Below are 23,214 nucleotides of genomic sequence, written 5' to 3'. Positions count from 1 at the left end.
TTATGCAAATCTTAAACCATTTAAAGTCTGACCAGAATCTTTTGTGTAGTAAGGCCTCAGGTTTGTGGAAGAGACATGTTATGTTATACATATGTGGTGTCATGTTACGTTACACTTGTCTGGAGGGAGAAGCTAATGTGGAGAGTCAAGTGATGTTGGTGACAGGAATCTCTGTCACAAGCTCCCAGTTTGTATGGACCAGTAATTTCCTAGACCAGGCACTCAATGACAAGTGAAGAGTCAGGATACCATGAAAAGTTTTACTTAAATTTTTACCGACACACAGGGGATCTCACTTGCACCCACTCCAACAAGATTTTTCTACCAGTCTGGTAGTTGAGGTAGCCTGTCCTGCCAATCCCACGGTAGGCTTGGAGAAGTTCCTGGTGACTTGGCTCTGTTGTGCGACCACTGGCGCAAGGCTCTGCAAACTGCTTCCCTGCTCGCAAATCAAAGCATCCTCCTTTTAACTGCTTTAGGTGTTCCAGTGGCTCTCCATGGCAGTTGTTGATTGGTCCAGGCCTGTTACTAGGTAAAGCAGGAAAAAAAGGTCATGCTTCGCTCTGTGCCCCACCCCACAGGTCCTCAATGACACATCCTGGGATAGAGCAGCCTAGTTCTTTCACAGATTTCTTCTTCTCAGTGGTTGTTCATGGGATCAAAAACAATCACTTATACAATGACTTGCTGCAGGCTCATCTAAGTTTTGTCATGTCTTGTCTTATGCTATAAAATTGTCTCTGACCCATAGCAACTCCTTGGACACATCTCTACCAGAATGCCCTACTCTCCATCTGTAATTGTTCTGGTAGTATATCCATAAAATTTTCTTGGTAAAAATACGGAAGTAGTTTCCCATTGCCTTCTTCTGTGCAGTAAACTTGAGTCTCCGCCCTCGACTCTCTCCCGTGCCACTGCTGCCCAGCACAGGGAAATTTTAACTTGTAGCAGATTGCCTACCACTTGGTAGCCATTGCCCAAGCCAGAAATGACGATGATGATGATGATGATGATGGTATTTGTTAAGCACTTACTATTTGCTAAGAAATGAAAGGGGTATGCCTCTGCTTGACTCTCCCTCCCATATCCAAGACTGATAGATTACTGGAAACTTTGCAGGTGTGATCCTAAGAGAGAGACAGGAATCTAGAGATAATAATAATGATAATGGTGATAATAATAATAACGATAATGGTACTTATCAAGCTTTACTTTGTGCCCAGAACTGTTCTAAATGCTGGGGTAGATTCAAGTAGATCAGATTGGACACAGTCCCTATCCCACATGGTGCTCACAGTCTTAATCCCTGTTTTACAGATAAGGTAACTGAGGGCCAGAGAAGACAAGTGACTTGTCCAAGGTCACTCAGCAGGCAGGTAGCAGAGTTAGGATTAGAACCTAGGTTATTCTGACTCCTAGGCCTGTGCTCTATCCACTAAGAGATACTGCTTAGATGAGTTTTGGGGTTTGGGTGCTGGATTTCTAAAGACTACCCCTTTCCTGGGAAGAAAAATATCCAGAAGGATCTCAGATTCTGGGTGAAATATATGGTTTCCCCAAGAACTCCTTCCAGTGAACTTTAGAATTTTCTGGCTGAGAGAGGAGCTGGGGGAACCCCAGCAGGCCCCAGAAATACCTGCATATTCATTAGTTCATATTCCTGCCACATTAATATTTTATTAAGGTGTAAAATAAAATCATTCAAAGAATAGTTACTAATTAGGGCCTATTTTTAAATGAATCATTAGCCTAGCAATTCCTAGGTAGCAGTAAGGTCACAAAAGGAGGAAAAAAATAAATTTTCATTATAGCTTTAATTATCTTAGTGTTGACTTCATTATGCTTTCCTTGAAGTCCTTTTTCACAATTAAATCTTTTTAAAGTCCAAATAGATTATGATAAACAGTATTCTTTGTGCATTTTGTGTGTATTCTAAATTTAAAAGTTACTAATTAGACCACTGCAGTCCTTTAAAATGGGGAAGTTGCAAGAGATGTTCTGTTTCAGTTGGTATTTTTATTTTTAATAATTATATTAACCATAATTACTGTAACATCCAACATACTTTAGCCATTCCCTTTAGTTATGAACATTTTAACTCTTCCACTTTTCTTTCCACATATAAATTCATAATTTTATGGCCAACTATGTAGTTGAAAGTCCAAGTCCACTTTTCTAGGAATGATGCCTGCATGTCATTATCACTTAATGAGCTGATTCCTAATTCTTCTATGTAGCACTCAAATATACCTCTAGTCTTTGTGGGGATATGTAAATGCATACAGAAAGAATAATTAGCTCTACTGTTTAAATGGAGATAGTTTACAATACTATTATCCTTCCTGTTTACGGAGTTCACAGATTTGAAATTATCTTTTTAAACTCTCACACTGTTACACATTTGCATTCTTAGGTTTCTTCTTGGCTTCAGGACATTTCTAAATGGATACTGTACCTCCATTTTAAACTCTGTATCCAAAACTGAATTCCTCCTCTTCATTCATTTATTCAATTCATTCAATCATATTTATTGAGTTATTACTCTGTGCAGATCACCATACTAAGCACCTGGGGTAATACAATACAGCAACAGAGGCGATCTTTTTTGCTGTAAAGAGAGACTGTCCCTGCCCATAACCAACTAACAGTCTAGAGGAGGGGGACAGACATCAGTACAAGTAACAGACATCAATATAAATAAATACAATTACAGATTTATACATAAGTGCTGTGGGGTGGGGAGAGGGAGGAAGAGCAAGGGGTGATGCAGAAGGGAATAGGAGATGAGGAAAAGTGGGGCTTAGTCTGGGAAGCTTCTTGGAGAGCTATGCTTTCAGTAAGGCTTTGAAGGGGGAGAGGATCCTAACTCTATCACTTTTATGCTGTGTGACCTTGGGCAAGTCACTTAACTTCTTTGTGTCTCGGTTACCTCATCTGTAAAATGGAAAAAACACTGTGAGTCCCATGTGGGACATGGTCTGTGTCCAACCTAATTAGCTTGTATCTACCCTAGCACTCAGTACAGTGCCTGGAACATCCTAAGTACTTAAATACCATTAAAAAAAGAACAACTCAGAGGCAAAATCCAACTGCTTAGTTGAACGTTTAGTAATGGAACTAGGAGTTATCTGTACATATTAATTGTGCAGGCAGGATTGCCAGTCAGACATTCTATTCATACCCAAAAGATTTATGCACCTGTATACATGCCCATGGCTATTGCCAATATTGCACACCTTAACTGTAGAAAATTTGATATTTTATTTATATCATATATATGATTATTTGCTACTTAAAGAACTTTGTTTTGGCCTATGTTTGTCTGGACTTTCAGTACTGTTGTCTTACTGTTTGCTTGTTCTTCAGATTAGATAATATTCATACATATGCATATGTCTGTGTGTGTATGTATGCAAACATATGTTTGTGTTAGTTATTCCTGGTTGATCTGTTTCCTTATCCATACAGGTAGAGGATACAACCGCAGGTATCTTGAGTAGAGAGAAAGGAGGAGTTAGTTTTCCTTCTACTTCCTTTATAATCCCAGTAAAATTAATTGTAAGTTAATTAATTGTACTATTTGTTAAATTTTTACTTAATGTTAAGCACTTATGTGGATACCTACAACCAGATCTCCAGTGGTTGCCTACCAACCTCCATATCAAACAAAAACATCAACTTTATTGGTTGATTGGTTTTAAAGCTCTCCATTATCTTGCCCCTTCTTACCTCACCTCCCTTCTCTCCTTCTACATCCACTCCTCTGATGCTAACCTTTTCATTCATTCATTCAATAGTATTTATTGAGCGCTTACTATGTGCAGAGAACTGTACTAAGTGCTTGGAATGTACAAGTCGGCAACAGAGAGAGACAGTCCCTGCCCTTTGACGGGCTTACAGTCTAATTGGGGGAGACAGGCAGACATGAACAATGGCAATAAATAGAGTCAAGGGGAAGAACATCTCATAAAACAATGGCAAATAAATAGAATCAGGGTGATGTATATTCCATTAAACAAAATAAACAAAATAAATAGGGTGATGGATATATACAGTTGAGCAGACGAGTACAGTGCTGAGGGGGTAGGACGGGAGAGGGGGAGGAGGAGAGAGAAGGGAGGGGAAGAGGGCTTAGCAGCAGAGAGGTGAAGGGGGGGGTAGAGGGAGCAAAGAGAAAAATTGGGGGGAGCTCAGTCTGGGAAAGCCTCTTGGAGGAGGTGAGCTTTAAGTAGGGTTTTGAAGAGGGGAAGAGAATTAGATTGTCAGAGGTGAGGAGGGAGGGCATTCCAGGACCGCAGGAGGATGTGGCCCAGGGGTCAACGGCGGGATAGGCGAGACCGAGGGACGGTGAGGAGGTGGGCGGCAGAGGAGCGGAGCGTGTGGGGTGGGCAGTAGAAAGAGAGAAGGGAGGAGAGGTAGGAAGGGGCAAGGTGATGAAGAGCCTTGAAGCCTAGAGTGAGGAGTTTTTGTTTTGAACGGAGGTTGATAGGCAACCACTGGAGGTGTTTAAGAAGGGGAGTGACATGTCCAGATCGTTTCTGCAGGAAGATGAGCCGGGCAGCAGAGTGAAGAACAGACTGGAGCGGGGCGAGAGTGGAGGAAGGGAGATCAGAGAGAAGGCTGACACAGTAGTCTAGCCGGGATATAATAAGAGCCGGTAGCAGTAAGGTAGCCGTTTGGGAGGAGAGGAAAGGGCGGATCTTGGCGATATTGTAAAGGTGAAACCAGCAGGTCTTGGTAACGGATCGGCTGTGTGGGGTGAACGAGAGAGACGAGTCAAAAATGACACCGAGGTTGCGGGCCTGAGAGACGGGAAGGATGGTCGTACCATACACGGTGATAGGGAAGTCTGGGAGAGGACCGGGCTTGGGAGGGAAGATGAGGAGCTCAGTCTTGCTCATGTTGAGTTTTAGGTGGGGGGAAGACATCCAGGTGGAGACGTCCTGGAGGCAGGAGGAGATGCGAGCCTGAAGAGAGGGGGAGAGGACAGGGACAGAGATGAAGATCTGCGTGTCATCTGCGTAGAGATGGTACTCAAAGCTATGAGAGCGAATGAGTTCACCAAGGGAGTGAGTGTAAATGGAGAACAGAAGAGGGCCAAAAACTGACCCCTGAGGAACTCCAACAGTTAAAGGATGGGAGGGGGAGGAGGCGCCTGCGAAGGAGACCGAGAATGACTGGCCAGAGAGATAAGAGGAGAACCAGGAGAGGACGGAGTTCGTGAAGCCAAGGTGAGATAAGGTGTGGAGGAGGAGGGGATGGTCGACAGTGTCAAAGGCAGCTGAGAGGTCAAGGAGGAATAGAATGGAGTAGGAGCCATTGGATTTGGCAAGAAGGAAGTCATGGGTCACCTTAGAGAGAGCAGTTTTGGTAGAGTGGAGGGGATGGAAGCCAGATTGGAGGGGGTCCAGGAGAGAATGGGAGTTAATGAATTTACTGTACCTCGATCTCGCTTTTCTCACCACCAACCCCTGAACCACATCCTACCTCTGGCCTGAGCCTCCATCTTCAAATCTGCCAATCACTGTTTCCTGCTTCAAAGCCCTACTGAACGCGCACATCCTCCAAGAGGCCTTCCTAGACTAAGCCCCCTTTTCCTCATTTCCCCCTCCCTTCTACATCACCTCAACTCAATCCCTTTGCTCTTCCCCGCTTCCTCGCCCACAACCCTTCTGTATATATGCATGTATCCATAATTCTATTTATTTAAATTTATGCCTGTTTACTTGTTTTGATGTCTTTCTCCCTGCTTCTAGACAGTAAGCCCATTGTGGGCAGATTGTCTCTCTTTATTGCTGTATTGTACTTTTCAAGCACTTAGTACGGTGCTCCGAACACATTAAACGCTCAATAGATATGGTTGAATGAATGAATGAATACCTGCCTCACATAGGTTTCCCAGTCTAAGGGGAAGAAAGAATAGGTATCTAATCCCCTTTGTACCGATGAGGAATCTGAAGCACAGGGCAGGTAGGGTCCCACCGCAGACAAGAAGAGCTGGAATTAGAATACAGATTTCCTAACTCTCAGGCTCATGCTTTTTCAGCTGGGCCATAGTGCTTCCAGTCCTGCACTTCCTAAGGGCTTCTTCCTCAGCAGCTAAACCCAAGTGTCTGAAGGGATATGAGGAGAGGAAATAATATGATGGATATGCTAGATGCTGGGAGCTGCTGAATGTGTTACACTTGCAGCATTTTCCAACATCTAGCAGCTGGAACCTATGAGGCAGCCCACAGTCTGCTATTGCTTCTGTTGGTGCCCAAATGTTAGCTGAATTGTATAATCAACCCAGCCATTTTAATCGAATATGAAGACACTCCCAGTTGAAAAAGATCTTCACTTGAACATTTTCATTTATTCTGTTCAGCAGCCAGACTTTAATCCAGCTGTCGTAGTTTTCTCTACATTGCATTTGTAGCATGACAGGAAGGACAATGGGGCCACTGGGCAGAGTCCCATGTTTTGGAAACCTCTTCTCCAAGCAATTGAGGAGAAAATGGAATTTGAAAAGTACAAGTATGTCATTCACAAAAATCTTTACACTTCTTGATGCCAGGTGCCAGAAGCCTTCCAGGGCTCACCTGGCCTCTCTTCTGGGTCTTGCTGGCATAAACTCTAAGAACAGTACTCTGTCCACAGTAAGTGCTCAGGAAACACCATTGATTGAATGAAAAACCCCAGAATGCTGGTACCTATGTGGTAGTTACAACATCTCTTAGAACAGATCTTCTAAGATATCTGAGAAGCAGCATGGCGTAGTGGATAGAGCATGGGCCTGTGAGATAGAAGGCCATGGGTTCTAATCCTAGCTCCACCACTTGTTTGCTGTGTGACCCCAAGGTCACTATGTGTCTGGCACATAGTAAGCCCTCAACAAATACCATCATTATCTCCAGAACCGGAGATTGAGGCTGAAGGTAAGATTGAGGCTGAAGGTATGGGTTAGGTTTGCAGTGTCAACTAAAACCCTGAGCCAAAAGGTAGTTGCACAGGAGAAGTCCATAAATTATGGTGCTTCCACTCTCCCTTCTCCTTGGTCTCAAGAGTTCTAACCCGGAGAAGTTAGATCTGGCAAGATTAGAGGTGATGGTTTTCAGCAACTTCCTTGGTTAGACCTGCTCCTTGACAAATCTAATGGGTTCTTCTTTATCTTATCCTCCTTCATCCACAATCCTTGATATTGTTGACTTTTCCTTATCCCAAAGACATTGTCCAACATAGGTTTTAATAACCCAACTTTCTCCTGGTTCTCCTCCTACCTTTCCATTCACTCGTCCTTGGTCTCTCAAGGACCTCCTTCACTTCTGACTTCAGTTGCCATTTATATCCTTGACTCGTCTCTCTTGTTCACCCCACACATCCTATCCGTTACCAAGACCTGCCAGTTTCACCTTTACAATATCGCCAAGATCCGCCCTTTCCTCTCCACCCAAACGGCTACCTTACTGCTACGGGCTCTCGTTATATCCCGGCTAGACTACTGTGTCAGCCTTCTCTCTGATCTCCCTTCTTCCTCTCTCGCCCCACTCCAGTCTATTCTTCACTCCGCTGCCTGGCTCATCTTCCTGCAGAAACGATCTGGGCATGTCACTCCCCTTCTTAAACAACTCCAGTGGTTGCCTATCAACCTCCGCTCCAAACAGAAACTCCTCACTCTAGGCTTCAAGGCTCTCCATCACCTTGCCCCTTCCTACCTCTCCTCCCTTCTCTCTTTCTACCGCCCACCCCGCATGCTCCACTCCTCTGCCGCCCACCTCCTCACTGTCCCTCGGTCTCGCCTATCCTGCCATTGACCCCTGGGCCACGTCCTCCTGCGGTCCTGGAACGCCCTCCCTCCTCACCTCCGCCAAACTGATTCTCTTCCCCTCTTCAAAACCCTACTTAAAACTTACCTCCTCCAAGAGGCCTTCCCAGACTGAGCTCCTCTTCTCCCTCTACTCCCTCTACCACCCCCCTTCACCTCTCCGCAGCTTAACCCTCTTTTCCCCCCATTTCCCTCTGCTCCTCCCCATTTCCCTTCCCATCCCCTCAGCACTGTACTCGTCTGCTCAACTGTATATATTTTCATTACCCTATTTATTTTGTTAATGAAATGTACATTGCCTTGATTCTATTTAGTTGCCACTGTTTTTACGAGATGTTCTTCCCCTTGACTCTATTTATTGCCATTCTTCTTGTCTGTCTGTCTCCCCTGATTAGACTGTAAGCCCGTCAAACGGCAGGGACTGTCTCTATCTGTTGCCGACTTGTTCATTCCAAGCGCTTAGTATAGTGCTCTGCACATAGTAAGCGCTCAATAAATACTATTGAATGAATATGCAAGATTAACCTGAAAATCTAACTTACTTACTTCAAGATCTCATTGCCACAGCAGTCTTGCATTTATGGTTGGCTCCCAGATATGGATAACAATATGTCCTGTCAGCTCTTTACAAATGTGTAAAATTTACTTTTCATTTAATCTTCCCATTACGCTTGATAACCCACTATCATCACTTTACTCTTTGAGTCATTCTTTTTAAACTCTCACATTTAATCATATTAATCAATCATATTTATTGAATGCTTACTGTCTGCAGAACACTGTACTAACCACTTGGCAGAGTACAGTATAATAGTGCTAGTAGACATGTTCCCTAATTCCTGTTGACTTTCCTTCCACAACACTTTCCTGGATCCAATCCCCACCTTCCATCAAATAATCACCCTGGTCCAAGTGCTCATACTCATCCACTCACTTGTCAAAATCTAAGACATAAAAATTTAATAAAAATTAAATGATAAAGAAGGTGGAGAGTATTACATGTGTCTTAGTCTTGCTAATTTTCTTTATCATTACACACTTAATAGTTCACTTGCATGGTTTCTGTCACATCCTAAGAGATTACTGTGGTATGTTTATTATGTGCCAACCACAGAATAAGGAAGCATGGGGTAGATACAATTTGGTCCCATCAGACGTAGTTCATATCTCACAAAGGGCTCACTATCCAAGATGGGAAGCAGTGTGGCCTATTGGATAGAGCACAGGACTGGGAATCGTGGTATCTAAATTCTGATCCTGACTTTCCTACTTGTGTGCTGTGTGACCTTGGGCAATTATGTGTGCCATTTCTGTGAAATGGGAATTAATATTGAGAGCCCCAGTGTTTAATACAATGCCCAGAATATAGGAAGAGCTTAATAAATACTATATACAGATTTTTTAAAAAAAGATGGAAGGGAAGGGTTCTTTCTTTTACCTTCATTTTACAGGTGAGGTACTGAGGCAAAGAAAAGTTAAGTATCTTGCCCAAGTAGTGCAGCAGCTTGTGGCAGATTGGCCAGAATTAGAACCCGGTCCTCTGACTTCTAGGCCCAGTTCCTTCCCATTAAGTTACACTCCTTCTCAATAGTTGAAGAACAGCTGATTTTCTACAGATGAAGTTCTTATAGTGAGCATTAGAAACTTTCGGGAATCTCTTTTTAATAATGTAGTATTTATTTGTTAGTTCTCAGTATGCCATGTTAAAAAAAGAAAGGCAATAAAGCGTGTACTTCACACACTTCTAAATCAAAGACTTCTCTTTTTTGTTCCAAAATATATGTTGAGCCCTATTTACTCAGGGCTACTCAGCAACAATACCTTTCTTTCTGCCTCTGAAACAGAGGTACCTTTCTGCCTGATTTCCTTTCAAATATAACATCCCAGTCTGTTCGCTTTGCCTTACCTTCTATTCCACCACCAACTCTTGCCCATATCCTTGTTTCTATCCTGGAACACCCTTCCTCTTCATATATGACATACCACTTCTCTGCCATCTTGAAAGCCCTACAAAAATCATATCTCCTCCAAGAGACCATTCTTGACTAACTCCTAATTTCCTCAGTCAATCCATCAATTATGTTTATTGAGCACTGAAATGAAACACTTGGGAGACTATATTATAATAGAGTTGGTAGACATGTTCCCTGCCCTTAATGAACTTACAGTCTAGAAGGAAGACAGAAAGACATTAATAAGTAAATAAATTGCTGAAGAAGGCTAAATAAGGAGTGTAAATCCAAGTGTAATGATGATAAGATGCAGCATAGCCTCCTGGACGAGCAAAAGCCTGGGAGTCAGAGAACCTGAAGTAAATCTCTGCCCCACCACTTGTCTGCCACCTGATCTTAGGCAAGTCACTTAACTTCTCTGTGCCTCAATTACCTCAGTCACTGTAAAATAGGGATTAAGATTGTGAGCCCTATATGCGACATGGACTATGTCTAAACAGACTACCTTATATCTACTACAGTCCTTAGCATAATACCTGAGATATAGTAAACACTTAACAAGTACAAAAAAAGTTGCTGGGGAGCTGGGGGTTTGGGAAAAGAGGAAATGATGGTTTAGGAGGGGAAGGAGATGTGCTTTTATTAAGGCTTTGAAGGTGTGGAGAGTGATGGTCTGTAGGATGTGAAGAGGGAAAGCCTTCCAGGTTGGTGAGGGGTTGGAGGCCAGATAGACTAGATTAAGGTAGAGTGAATAAACTGGCATTACAGGAGTGATGTGCGTGGACTGGGTAGTAGTAGGAAACCAGGGAGGTAAGGTAGGAGGGGGCAAGTGGCTGGATGCTTTCTTGTCTATGGCAAGGAGTTTTGGTTTGATGCAGAGGTGGATGGAAAACCACTGGAAGTTCTTGACCTCCCTTATTCATCCCCTGTGCATTTGGATTTGTACCACTTAAGCACTTTAATATTCACCCCAAACCACCACATCAAGAAAGATTATCTTTCTACAGAAACATTCGGGACACATCATCTCCCTCCTCAAAAATCTCCAGTGGTTGCCTACCAACTGCCATATCCAACAACAACTCCTCATTACTGGCTTCAAATCTCTCCATCACCTTGACCCTTCTTATCTCATTTCCCTTCTCTCCTACATCCCAGCCCACACACACCCATCTTCTGGTGTTAAACTTCTCATTGTGCCTCAATCTTGCCTATCTTGCCACTGACCTCTTGCCCATGTTCGGCCTCTGTCGTGGAACACCCTCCCTCTTCAAATATGCCAAACAATCACTATTCCCCCTTTCAAAGCCTTCCCAGACTAAGCCTCCCTTTTCCTCAGTCCCGCCCTTCCATGTCACCTCAACTTGCTCCCTTTGCTCTTCCTCCCTCTCCTTGCCCCACAGCAATTATGTATATATGTATCTATCTATAATTCTATTTATATTGATGCCTGTTTACTTGTTTTGATGTCTGCCTCCATTGTTCTAGACTGTAAACCTGGGGTAGGCAGGGATTGTCTCTATTTGTTGCTCATTTGTCCTTTCCAAGCACTTAGTACAGTGGTCTGCACACAGTAAGCACTCAAATATGAATGAATGAATGAACCACCCTCACTTCACTTATGTTAATATAATAATAATGTTGGTATTTGTTAGGCGCTTACTATGTGCAGAGTACTGTTCTAAGCGCTGGGGGAGACACAAGGGAATCAGGTTGTCCCACGTGGGGCTCACAGTCTTAATCCCCATTTTACAGATGAGGTAACTGAGGCACAGAGAAGTGAAGTGACTTGCCCACAGTCACACAGCTGACAAGTGGCGGAGCCAGGATTCAAACCCATGACCTCTGACTCCAAAGCCCATGCTCTTTCCAATGAGCCATGCTGCTTATAGCTTCATACCCCACCATTTACTAATGATAGGATTTTTGTACACATAATATGGGAACATATACTCTGGATCTGCTTCCCTACGACTGCCTACTATTTCAGGTAGACTCTTCTGGTCTTTATGAAGTGGCTCAGTGATGTGGATGAGGGAAGCAGTGTGGCCTACTAGAAAGAATACAGTACACCTGAGTTCTAATCTCGCTCCACATTTGTCCGTTGTATTACCTTGCTCTTGTTACTTAATTCTCTGAGCCTCACTTTCCTCATCTGTAAAATGGGGATTCTATCCCCCTCTTAGATTATGAGCCTCATGTGGGTCAGGAACTATGTCCTACTTGATTTACTTGTATATACCCCAGTGCTCGGTAAAGAGTAAGCTCTTAACAAATATCATAATGGTAATATGCACCTCCCCTCCCACCTTCAAGTTGCAGCCAGCTGCACTATTCAGCATAATAGTCAAATGAATCATTTGTAATCCGAAGCCTCATCTACTTTTTTTTTTCTTAAATGACACTTTGTTAAGCACTTACTATTTGCCAGGCACTGTACTAAGTGCTGTAGTAGCCTCAAGATAATCAGGTTGGACACAGTCCAGGGTCCAAACAGGGCTTACAGCTTTAATCCCTATTTTACAGATGAGGCAACTGAAGCACAAAGAAATTAAGTGACTTGCCCAAGGTCACACAGGAGAAAAGTGACAGAACCATGATAAGAACCCAAATCTTCATCTTCCAGGCCTGTGCTCTTTCTAGGCCACAGCGCTTCTCCTGGAGCACTCTTGTCCCCAACCCCACACCACAGCCAAGGAACTGCCTTCTCTCCCTGTCCCCAAGGCCCCTCCCTGTGGCCTCCTCTGTGCACCAGTACGCTGCTTCTTTGGGAAGTGACAATGACCCTCATTTTCCTTATTTGCCCCACCCTCTGTGTTGATTATTCATTCATTCATTCATCCATTAATTGAGCATTTACTGTATGCAGAGCACTATACTAAGTGTTTGAGAGAGTACAATGCAACAATAAACTGACACATTCCCTGGCCACAACAAGCTTACATTCTAGGGAGGAGATAGATATCAATATAAATAAATAAAATTACAGACATGTACATAAGTGCTGTGGGGCTGTGATGGGGGAAAGAACAAAGGGAGAAAATCAGGGTGAAGCAGAAGGGAGTGGGAAATGAGTAAAGGTGGGACTTAATCTGTGGAGGCCTCTTGGAGGAGATGTGCCTTCAATAAGGCTTTGAAGGTAGAAGGGTAATTATCTGTTGGATTTGAGGAAGGAGGGTATTCCAGGCCAGAGGCCGAACGAGGGCAAGAGGTCAGCGTCAAGATAGGTGAAATCGAAGCATAGTGAGAAGGTTAGCACTAGAGGAGTTTGTGGGCTGGGATGTAGAAGGAGAATAGTGAGGTGAGGTAGGAGAAGAAGGCAAGGTGATGGAGTGCTTTAAAACCAATGGTGAAGAGTTTTTGTTTGATGTGGCTGTTGATTGGCAACCGCTGGAGTCTTTTGAGGATGGGGTGACATGTCCTGAATGTTTCTGTAGAAGAATGATCCAAGCAGCAAGCAGAGTGAATTATGGACTGGAGTGGGGACAACCAGGTGGCTGGGAGGTCAGTAAGGAGGCTGATGCAATAGTCCAGTCGGGATAGGATGAGTTATTGTATTAACTTGGTAGCAGTTTGGATGGAAAGGAAAGGGCAGATTTTAGCTATGTTGTGAAGTTGGTACTGACAGGATTTAGTGATGGATTGAAATATGTGAGTTTAATGACAGAGAAGAGTCAAGTATAATGCCAAGGCTATGGGTTTGTGAGGCAGGAAGGATGGTGCTGGGAAAGTCAGGGGAGATCAGGGCTGCATAGGAAGAGAAGGAGCTCTGTTTTGAACATGTTAAGTTTGAGGTGATGGGAGTTCATCCGAGTAGAGATGTCTTGAAGGCAGGGGGAGATGCAAGCCTGGAGAGAGGGAGAAAGATCAGGTAGGAGTTTTATCTTTGGGTATCATCCACATAGAGATGGTAGTTGAAGCCATGGAAGTGAATGATTTCTCCAAGGAATTGGGTGTATATGGAGAATAGAAGGGGACCCAGAACTGAATCTTGAGGGATCCCCACAATTAGGGGGTTAGAGGTAGAGGAGGAGCCCATGAAGGAGACTGAGAATAAACAGCCCAGAGAGATAAGAGGAGAACAAGGAGAGGACAGAGTCAGTGAAGTCAAAGTTGGTTAGTGTTTCCAGGAGCAGGGTGTGGTATACAGTGTTGAAGGCATTAAGTGGTAGAGGAGGATTAGGATGGAGTAGAGATCATTGGATTTGACAAGAAGGATGTCATTGGTGACCTTTGAGAAGATTGTTTCTGTGGAGTGAAGGGAACAGAAGCCAGATTGGAGGGTATTAAGTAGAGAATTGGAGGAGAGTAATTTGAGATAGCGGTTGAAGACAACTCGCTCAAGGAGGAGAGAAATGGTAGGTGGAAGATGTGGCAATAACTGGAGGGAACTGTTTTGGTAAGAAAATATTTTGTAATTCATGTAGTGATTGTTAAGGGATTATTTTAGTAGCTAAAACTTTGCTGACAATGGATAGCAGTGAAGTACACAAGTAGGTTAGTGATTATGGTGACACCATTGAAATTCTGTGATTTTTTTTGGTGTTTCATGATTGAGATAAAGTCCCTGCATACTCGTTTCCCTTTGTGTTTCTAAAATTTTGCCAGACTGATTTCAGATCCAGGTAGCTGTTTTCCAAAACTTCCTCAAAGCCATAGGCCAGGTCAAGTTTTCATAAACTAGCCTATTATATCTAATTCAAAACACCAAATAAATTCTTCATTGGCAAGTAAACATTTTTGTTTCTTAGCCAGGAAATTCCTGGATTGCTTCGTTCTTGGCCTCCCACGGATGGTCACACATGTTTCTTAGCTTGACGTACACGTCAGGTCTGTGTAAACACTGCATAGAATATTGTGCTCAGTACTGTGGGAAGTACAGAAGAAGAAGAAGATGTAGCCCCAGTCATCAGTCCAGTGAAAGAAACAAGACTGACACAAATAACCCACTTCAAATAGACATATAGCACAGCTAACATGGACATAGGACATGTATGAATAAAAATAGTTAAAATTACAAACATTCAACAGAAAAGGCATAAGTACCCCAAGGCAGCTGGAAAATTGAAGTAACTGGAGCTTGATGGGGTCAATCTAGGAAGACTGGCTTTGGCCATTTAATTATTTTTAAGTATAGCTTTTATTGGGAATGGGCAACATTATGATACACTGAAGAAAATCAACCACTTAAATATAGTGTCTGGCACATAAGTAAGCAGTTAATAAATATAATTAATAAAAATCATGAATAAATAGTTCTCAGTAGTCCATTCTAATTGGGCAACTGGTTAGTACTTAATGACCATGCTGAAACTGCTATATTTTAGCCTTTTCTTTTGTTCCAACTGAGTCATTGGAGGAACAGCTGAGATTTGGTGCCCACAGGAGGGATGCTAGCTCCAACTGGCATATAATTAATCAAATGCCCAATCCAGGTCATTTAGAAGCATGTCACTTCCTATCATAAGGCCACAGGATTCTATCAGAACACCTGAGCACTCTAGTTGTCCTCCTGCTCAGTAAATCTTTGCTTAACAAAGAATATTGGACATCAATACATATCATAGACTCATTTCCAATTTTTGGCTTTGAAGTTTAAATTTAAATATCAATTTGAGGTACACAACTGAAGTAGTATGAATGGAGGAAATGAATGAAATTTGCTTTTCTTTTAAAGCCCAAGAAAGTAATAACATTTTTAGAACATTATCATTTGAATATCCATTTTAGTGTTTTACAGCCATGAGAGGGTGGAGTTTGGCCAGCAGCTCAGATGCTACATACTTTTTTATAACCACTGAACCTCAGAGGAGTATCTAAATCATCAAGAAGCTTAAATGTCAAACCCCTGGAAAGTAAAGAAGGCTTTCAAGGTAGTCTGGGGCACTATGATTGCAGCTGTATTGGATGGAACAAGGAGTCTCCCAACAAAAAAGCAATGATATGAATGGATATCTAGTGTTTATCAGATGGTCATCAAGACCTGATGGGTGAAAATGGCTCAACATTTCAAAAAGCATTTATTGCAGCATTGAATGCATCAAAGGCATCTTGCAGGTCCTCGTGATCAAACAGGAAGAGGCCTACAAAAATCTGCAATGGAACAGAGACAGCTCAAGCACAGAAACCCATGTGGCCCATCATGGGAAAACAAAGTTAAAAACATCCAGAGTAATGGTGACTGTCATGTTAAACAAGATCTCTGGCCCCATAGACAAAACTTGGGTACTGTTGAGGAGTACAGATGGAACAACCCATCATAGACAAAGATGTACACCTACATATCAATTGGTAGAATTTATTGTACTGTCTACTGGGAGAGAACAATAAATTGGAGATAATCATTGCTCTTAAGGAGTTTACAATCTTCAGAGGAGATAGACATTACAATAAATTACAGGTAGGGAAAGAGTGATATAATGAACTAATCAACATGACTTAGATGATAACAGAGAGGACTATCAAGGCATAAAGCCTCAGCTATGATTTGTGCGATACTAACTTCTTCAGTCAGAGAAATGAAAAATTAAGAATCATCCATTCCTGATGGCCTTCTTGCAGACATCTACAAGCATGAAGGATATGTAATCCTTAGGGAATTTTATACAAACATTCAGCTTCTGAGACTCTGAAGAAATGCCACAAGATTTCAAAAATGCTACCACAATCACAATCTTCAGGAAGAAAACTGACTGGAATCACCCAAAGAATCACCTTGTTATTCTTTGCAGGCAACAAGAGTCTAAGCAGAATCCTAATTATTAGACTATGAAGAACAGAAATCTACCATGCACCATCAGAAAGAGAAAGTCCAATATATTGTTGCTTTCTGACTGTAAAGGTATTTGATAGTATTAACCAGGTCAAGAGTCTGAAAATTTTTGAAAAATTCACAGAACTCCTTAGATAATAGTAGTGTGTCTATTGTGTGTTTTTTCATGATATCACTCATTTGTATCTCTGTGTATTCCTTTCAAGACAGGGCCATTGTTCTCTGTATTGCCAGGCTAGCAGACACCCTGGATTCTATTTATTGCCATTGTTCTTGTCTGTCTGTCGCCCCCGATTAGACTGTAAGCCCGTCAAAGGGCAGGCACTGTCTCTGTTACCAATTTGTACATTCCAAGCGCTTAGTACAGTGCTCTGCCCATAGTAAGCGCTCAGTAAATACTATTGAATGAATGAATGATATGCATACCCACACACATGCATGTACATGTACTTTTGCTTAATGTAAGGATTTCACATTCCTTACTGATTAAGGCTATCATAGACAATGAAAATTTTTGACATTTACTACTTTTTCTAGGATTTGTTTGCACATTTGGAAATTCTTATTCTATCAATTTTGTCATCTATGCTAAACAATTTAGGCACACTATCAAAAGGATGATGAGTTACACATGTTCTGAATTCTTTGTGAGTTTAGAATAGTTTTTATTTCTAAATGGCTGGGCTATATTTAACGGCATCATGAAGCTTTGGAAATGAGGGCTTGTGATTTCCAACTGAGAGGAGTAAGAGCAAGTGCAAATGAAAAACTGTTCTCAGTTTTCAATTCAGCAATCCAGGTAAAAGGAAAGTATAATACTTATTCACATTTTAAATTAAGTGTCTCAAATAATGATTTAATTTAGATTTAATAAGCCAGTTATTGCAGGTTAATTAAATGCCACTTTATGATTAAAAACATATTATTTATTCAGATTAACTGCTATTAGACAGTCTCACCACCCCCTGCTGTATCTTATTGCTTAAAAGGTATTTTTCACCATTTAAAAAAATGATTTTCTTGCCCACTATTGCTTGAAATAATTCCTTCAAAGCTTAAAACTCAAATCTGTTCCCTTAAAATGTAGAATGTCATGCCCAAACGCATCTATGATTTTAGAATGAATTGTACTGAATGTTGAATGCCCATCTATTGAAGGTAGCAAAGCCAAAACACATTTTCTGAAAAAACCACTTAGAATTATAGCCATTTTCCAAAAGTAACCAAATACTGACTACTTTGTCTACTTGAACCATTAGTTAATTAATGCTGCCTTTTAAAATAATGATTTAGTTAGTATACGTCAAGGGCAATAATCTTTATCATTCAAAAGTCATGGAAGAGGAGATCATGAGGTTTCCAAATAAATTTGAATGTAGAGATAATTTCCCTGTATCTATACTCCTTTATACCCTGAGCCAGAACTGAACTAGCTCACTCTTGAACCTTGATGAGGCAATCTAGCCAATCCTTCATTAGACATTATAGATTTATGCAGATGTACCTGGCATATGAGTGAATTGTGACTCATCCTATTTAGGCATGCTTTTAAATAGGCTGAAAAATTGTTTTTTTTTTTAAATTCTGGTTCCAGAACCAGCCCCAAAGAGATGACTATGCCTTATAGGTAATTAAAATGTAGACTATAGATCACACCCTCTTACCACTCTACTACTCCCAGGGATTTTCTTGTCCCCCATATATCTCAAAATTGCCTTCTCCACCCTCTCCCTAAATACTTTCCACCCTAAGTACACAGTATTTTTATGTAAGCCAGGTACTCACATATCTCCCAACTCAAGCCAAGATGTCCACAGTATTTTTCTAAATGTTATGGGAATCTCAGTTTGCATCCCAGTGGTACAATACCTGAGACTTGGTCCTTTCTTCGGGTCCCAAATGCCAGGGAGCAAGTTCAGTTAGTCCCACTGCATTCCCTTTTGCTGTTCTCTCTCTCCATTTGGCTCCCAGTTACAAAAAAGCTGCCTGCTTGCCTGCCTGCCTGCCTGCCTGCCTGCCTGCCTGCCAAAAGATCAGGCTATGCTCTAGTACAGTAATTTCCAACTGTTTAAGAACTTAAAGAATGTTGTTATTGTGGTCAGTCCAAAATAAGCTGCCTTATTAATGACTGTTGTGATACAACAACATGGAAGAGACTGGCAAAGCCACTGATGGACTTTACTCAAGGCAGGTGACTGCAGGCCTGTGGGGGTGGATCATGGAGGGAGGCAGGGCTTTCTCTCCCTGTTCTACCCAGTAACAGGCCTAGACCAATCAGTTACTGCATGTAGAGTCACAGCTGTGATGCCTAAGCCAGATAAAAGGCAGTAGCAGTGAATTGTGAGGGGGTATGTAGACAGAAGCACATACAGAGGTAAGTAACATGCATAGAAGCAAAAAGGAAGCATGTTGAGAGCAGCAGAAGCAGCACTCAAAAGCAGCAGAAGGTAGTAGCACTTGGAAGCAGAAAGAAAAAGCATTGGCAGTGTGGGTTCCTTTGACCCCAGACTGGTATTGGGCCCTTGGTGGAGTGAGTGTGAGTGTATGTATGTATGTATGTGTCACTCCCTTTCATGCTAGTAAAACTAAGTAAAAACCTTTCCACAGTAACCTTGGTGATCAGAGGTGTGGCTTAAACTCTACAATATGTCACTGAGGCTCCCCCAGTCCCAGAAGGTCCTGGTTGGTATTGTGGGGACTTGTGACATTGCTTCTTCCTCCTTCTTTGTTCCTGTGCAGGGACAGGAGAGAAGTCATAACACAAACACAGTTGGTAAGTGGTTACTGAAGGATGGGGATGGATGAAAGCAGAACACAATCAAGGTGGGATAGAAGAGATCCCTACCACTTCCTTACCAGCTTCATCTGTACTAACAGCAGGAATATTATAAACACTTTCTCTCTTTCTCTCTTTTTTTGTGTGTACTTACTATGTACTAGGCACTGTTCTAAGCTCTAGGGTAGATTCAAGTTAATCAGATTGGACACAGTCTGTATCCCACACAGTCCCGGTCTCACATGGGCCTCAGTCTTAATCACCATTTTTCCAGTGAGGTAACTGAGGCACAGAGGAGTGTAGTGACTTGCAAAGTCACATAATCAAGTGGAGGAGCTGAAATAAGAACCCAGGTCCTGCTTACTCTCAGTGCTCAGTCAGTCAGTCATTTGTTGAGCACTTACTATGTGCAGAGCACTATACTAAGCAGTTGGAAGAGTATGATATTACAATATACAGACATTCCTAGCTCACAACAAGCTAACAGTCTAGAGGAGGAAACAGAAATTAATATATTAAAAAAATTACAAATATGTACAAAGTGCTGTGGGTCTGGGATGGGGGATGAATAAAGGGAGTAAGTTAAGGTGATGCCAAAGGGATTGGGAGAAGAGGAAAGGAGAGCTCAGTTAGGGAAGGCCTCTTGGAGAAGATGTGCCCTCTATAAGACTTTGAAAGGGGAGAGAGTAATTGTCAGATATGAAGAGGGAGAGCACTCCAGGCTAGAGGCAGGATGTGGGTGAAATGTCTGTGGCAAGATAGGTGATATCAGGGTACAGTTAGAATGTTGGCATTAGAGGAGTGAAGTGTGTAGACTAGGTTGTAATAGGAGAGTGCTGTATCCACTAGGCCAAGATGCTTCTCCCTAATCTTCCCACCCAAACCCTGCTCTCCCCATGACTTTCCCATCACTATAGATAGTACCACCATCCTCCCTATCTCACAATCCCATTATCTTGGCATTATCCTTGACTTATCTCTCTCATTCAACCCTCATAGTCAATATATCTTCATATCTTGTCAGTTCAATCTTCACAACATTGCAAAAACCTTTTCTTCCCCTGCATTCAAATTGCTACCATGTTGATCCAAGTATTTATCTTAACCTGCCTCAAGTACTGCATCTCTCTCCTGGCTGACTCCTCTGTCTCTTGTCTCTCCCCATACCAATTCATGCTTTACTCTGCTGTCTGGATCATTGTTCTACAAAATCATTCAGTCTATGATTCTACTCTTCACAAGAACCTCCACTGGCTGCCCATCCAGCTCCACATAAAGCGGAAACTCATTACACATCACTTCTCTATAGCCAACCTACTCACTTTTCCTCAATCTCATCTATCTCACCTTCAACTTCTCATCCACATCCTCTTCTGGCCTAGAACTCCCTCTCCCTTCAGACATAAGATGAATCTCCCCACCTTAAAAGCCTTATTCAAAGCATTTCTTCTCCAAGAGTCCTTCCTTGACTAAGCCCTCATTTCTTTTTCTTCCACTCCCTTCTGAGTTGCCTTTGCACCCTCAGTTTGACAGCACTTATGTACACATAATTTATTTTTTATATGAATGTCTCTTTCTCCCTTTAGATTATAATCTTCTTGTGGGCAGAGAACGTGTCAACTCTGTTATATTGTACCCTCCCAAGCACTTAGTTATAGTGCTCTGCACACAGTAAGTACACTGTAAATATGATTGTCTCCAAGTTCCATATTTAAACTAGAAATGGGAGGAAAAGCAAAATCCAATAATAACTGTATGGGCATATTGAGTTGTATTTAATTTTCTGGACCATGCTTGGAAACATATATTTTTTTTTCCTTTTAACAAATGCCAGATTTTTCCAATAATAATCTAGTTCCCTTGGATACATTAGGGTTTTGAATGTTGTCTTTTATGGGATAGGAATGGCTATTGATTTTTTGCACAAAGCTCACATTGATTTCAGTGGGTCTTCCACCAAGAGATTGATGACGAGATATGGCCCTACAGTGGCTTATACTCAACATTTGAAGGAAAACATGACACACATTTACTGGAAATCTCCTGGTTAGAATGGCAAAGCATAGGCATTTATTAACCTGCATGTGAAGAGTGAAATAGTCAAGAGCTTAGATTGAGGATAAGGACTCAGGGCTTATAGAGATTCAACTCTGTTCTACTGTTGACAGCTGGTGAGGCATTAGCAATCCCGGTATCCAGTATGGGCTGCAATGTGGTCAGTATTGAAATTGGGTCAATACTCTGTCACCTCACAAGGAAAGGAATTAATATTTTCTTCACACTGAGATTCAGGAATACAGAGTGTGAAAGTTTTATTTGTCTCCACCTAGACTTTATAACTTTTCAACAACTTTCAAGGATGATTCTTTCTTTGGAGATTTGTGTTCTTGATTCCCAAAATGGTCCAGGGTTATTTGCACTCTTTTTCTCATGACTTTCTATAATGACAGTTTGTATGGAATTTTTGTATAAAGTATTCTTCTATGAGTAAAATGAGTCTTTAATAAAAAACTACCTAAATTACTACCTTACTCATGATTAAACTAAATCATCTCAGCAAACAAGAAGACAAGTTTCAGGAGAGAAAAAAACCCAAACAGGATACCCTGGTTAGCTCCAGTAATTGGATTCTTTAAAAATAGAGCAAGAAAAAAAAATGTTAAACAAGTATAGTTTTACCATTGGAAATAATGTAAATGTATTAATATGTCCTCCCAAATTTAAATATGTTTATAAAGTGATAAAAATGCAATTCATTGCAATAATTCAATGTAATAAATTAGTTATAGGATCAAATAGCAATGTATTAATAATTGGAGATTAAATATTATACTTTTGTGTAAGTACTTAAATACAATATTTAAAATACAGAACATCCATTGCTGGCAGAATCACAGGCACTGGTCTGATTTCTGCCACTACAAATTCACTCTAACTTGGGTCTCTTTTCTACTAGGCAAACTCCATCACTAGCTACCCTAACCCATTCAACCAACAACCCAGCCAACTTTTGTGAATGTTTAACTGGTTGTTTTTTTTATGGTATTTAAGTGCTTATTACATGCCAGGCAATATACTAAGTGCTGGTAATGATACATGCTAATCAGGTAGGACTAGTTCATGTCGCACATGAGACTCAGTCTTAATCCCCATTTTTCAGATAAAGTAACTGAGGTAACTTTTTCAAAAAAGTTAAGTGACTTGCTCAAGCTCACACAGTAGATAGGTGATGGAGGCAGAATTTGAACCCAGGTCATTTGACTTCCCATCTCATGAACTTTTCACTAGGCTATGCTTCTTCTCAAGTTCCCCCTGAAGGCTCCAGTTTCCCTTCACCTCCATCCCTAACCTCTGATGATATGACCTCACCAAGTACTGTGTTGGTGAAATTGAAACAATCAGAAATGAACTTCCCAAAGTCCTGATTCTTGCCAGTCTTCATCATGCCACTCCTTTGTTGTCATCCTTCTCAGGATGTTTCTTAAGAGGCAGTCACCTGCCTGTTCAGTAAATCCACTTTTCCACTTGTTCTCCCCATTCATCAATTAATAATACTTGCTCCTACTGTCCTCCCTTCCCTCACTGTTATCTTTGACCTCTTTAACTTCAATGTCTTTAATTTTTTAACTTCAGAGAAGTAGCATGATCTAGTGGGAAGATCATGGGAAGGGCAGGGTTTGGGTGGGAAGATGAGCAGAAGTAGCATGCCTAGTAGATAGAGCACAAGGCTGAAAGTCAGAAGGACCTGTGTTCTAATCCCAGCTCTGCCACTTGTCTTTTGTGTGACCTTGGGTAAGTCAATGAACTTCTCTGGGCCTCAGTTACCTCATCCATAAAAATATGGATCAATGTTTTGAGCCCCATGTGGGAATGGACTATGCCCAATGTGATTAGCTTGTATCTACCCAAG

At 41.7% G+C, this 23,214-nt stretch overlaps 1 long non-coding RNA gene across 1 annotated transcript; it reads right to left on the bottom strand.

Moving 5' to 3' along the window:
* Positions 1 to 246: 246 nt before the first annotated feature.
* Positions 247 to 18,655, bottom strand: LOC114809250. Its single transcript, XR_003757026.2, has 2 exons — positions 18,398 to 18,655; positions 247 to 528 (listed from the first exon to the last, which is right to left on the bottom strand). It is a non-coding gene; the product is annotated as an uncharacterized LOC114809250 (long non-coding RNA).
* Positions 18,656 to 23,214: the final 4,559 nt, after the last annotated feature.

Source organism: Ornithorhynchus anatinus, chromosome 2, assembly GCF_004115215.2.
Source record: "Ornithorhynchus anatinus isolate Pmale09 chromosome 2, mOrnAna1.pri.v4, whole genome shotgun sequence".
Lineage (NCBI taxonomy): Eukaryota > Metazoa > Chordata > Mammalia > Monotremata > Ornithorhynchidae > Ornithorhynchus > Ornithorhynchus anatinus.
This window is presented reverse-complemented; position numbering and strand designations above follow the sequence as displayed.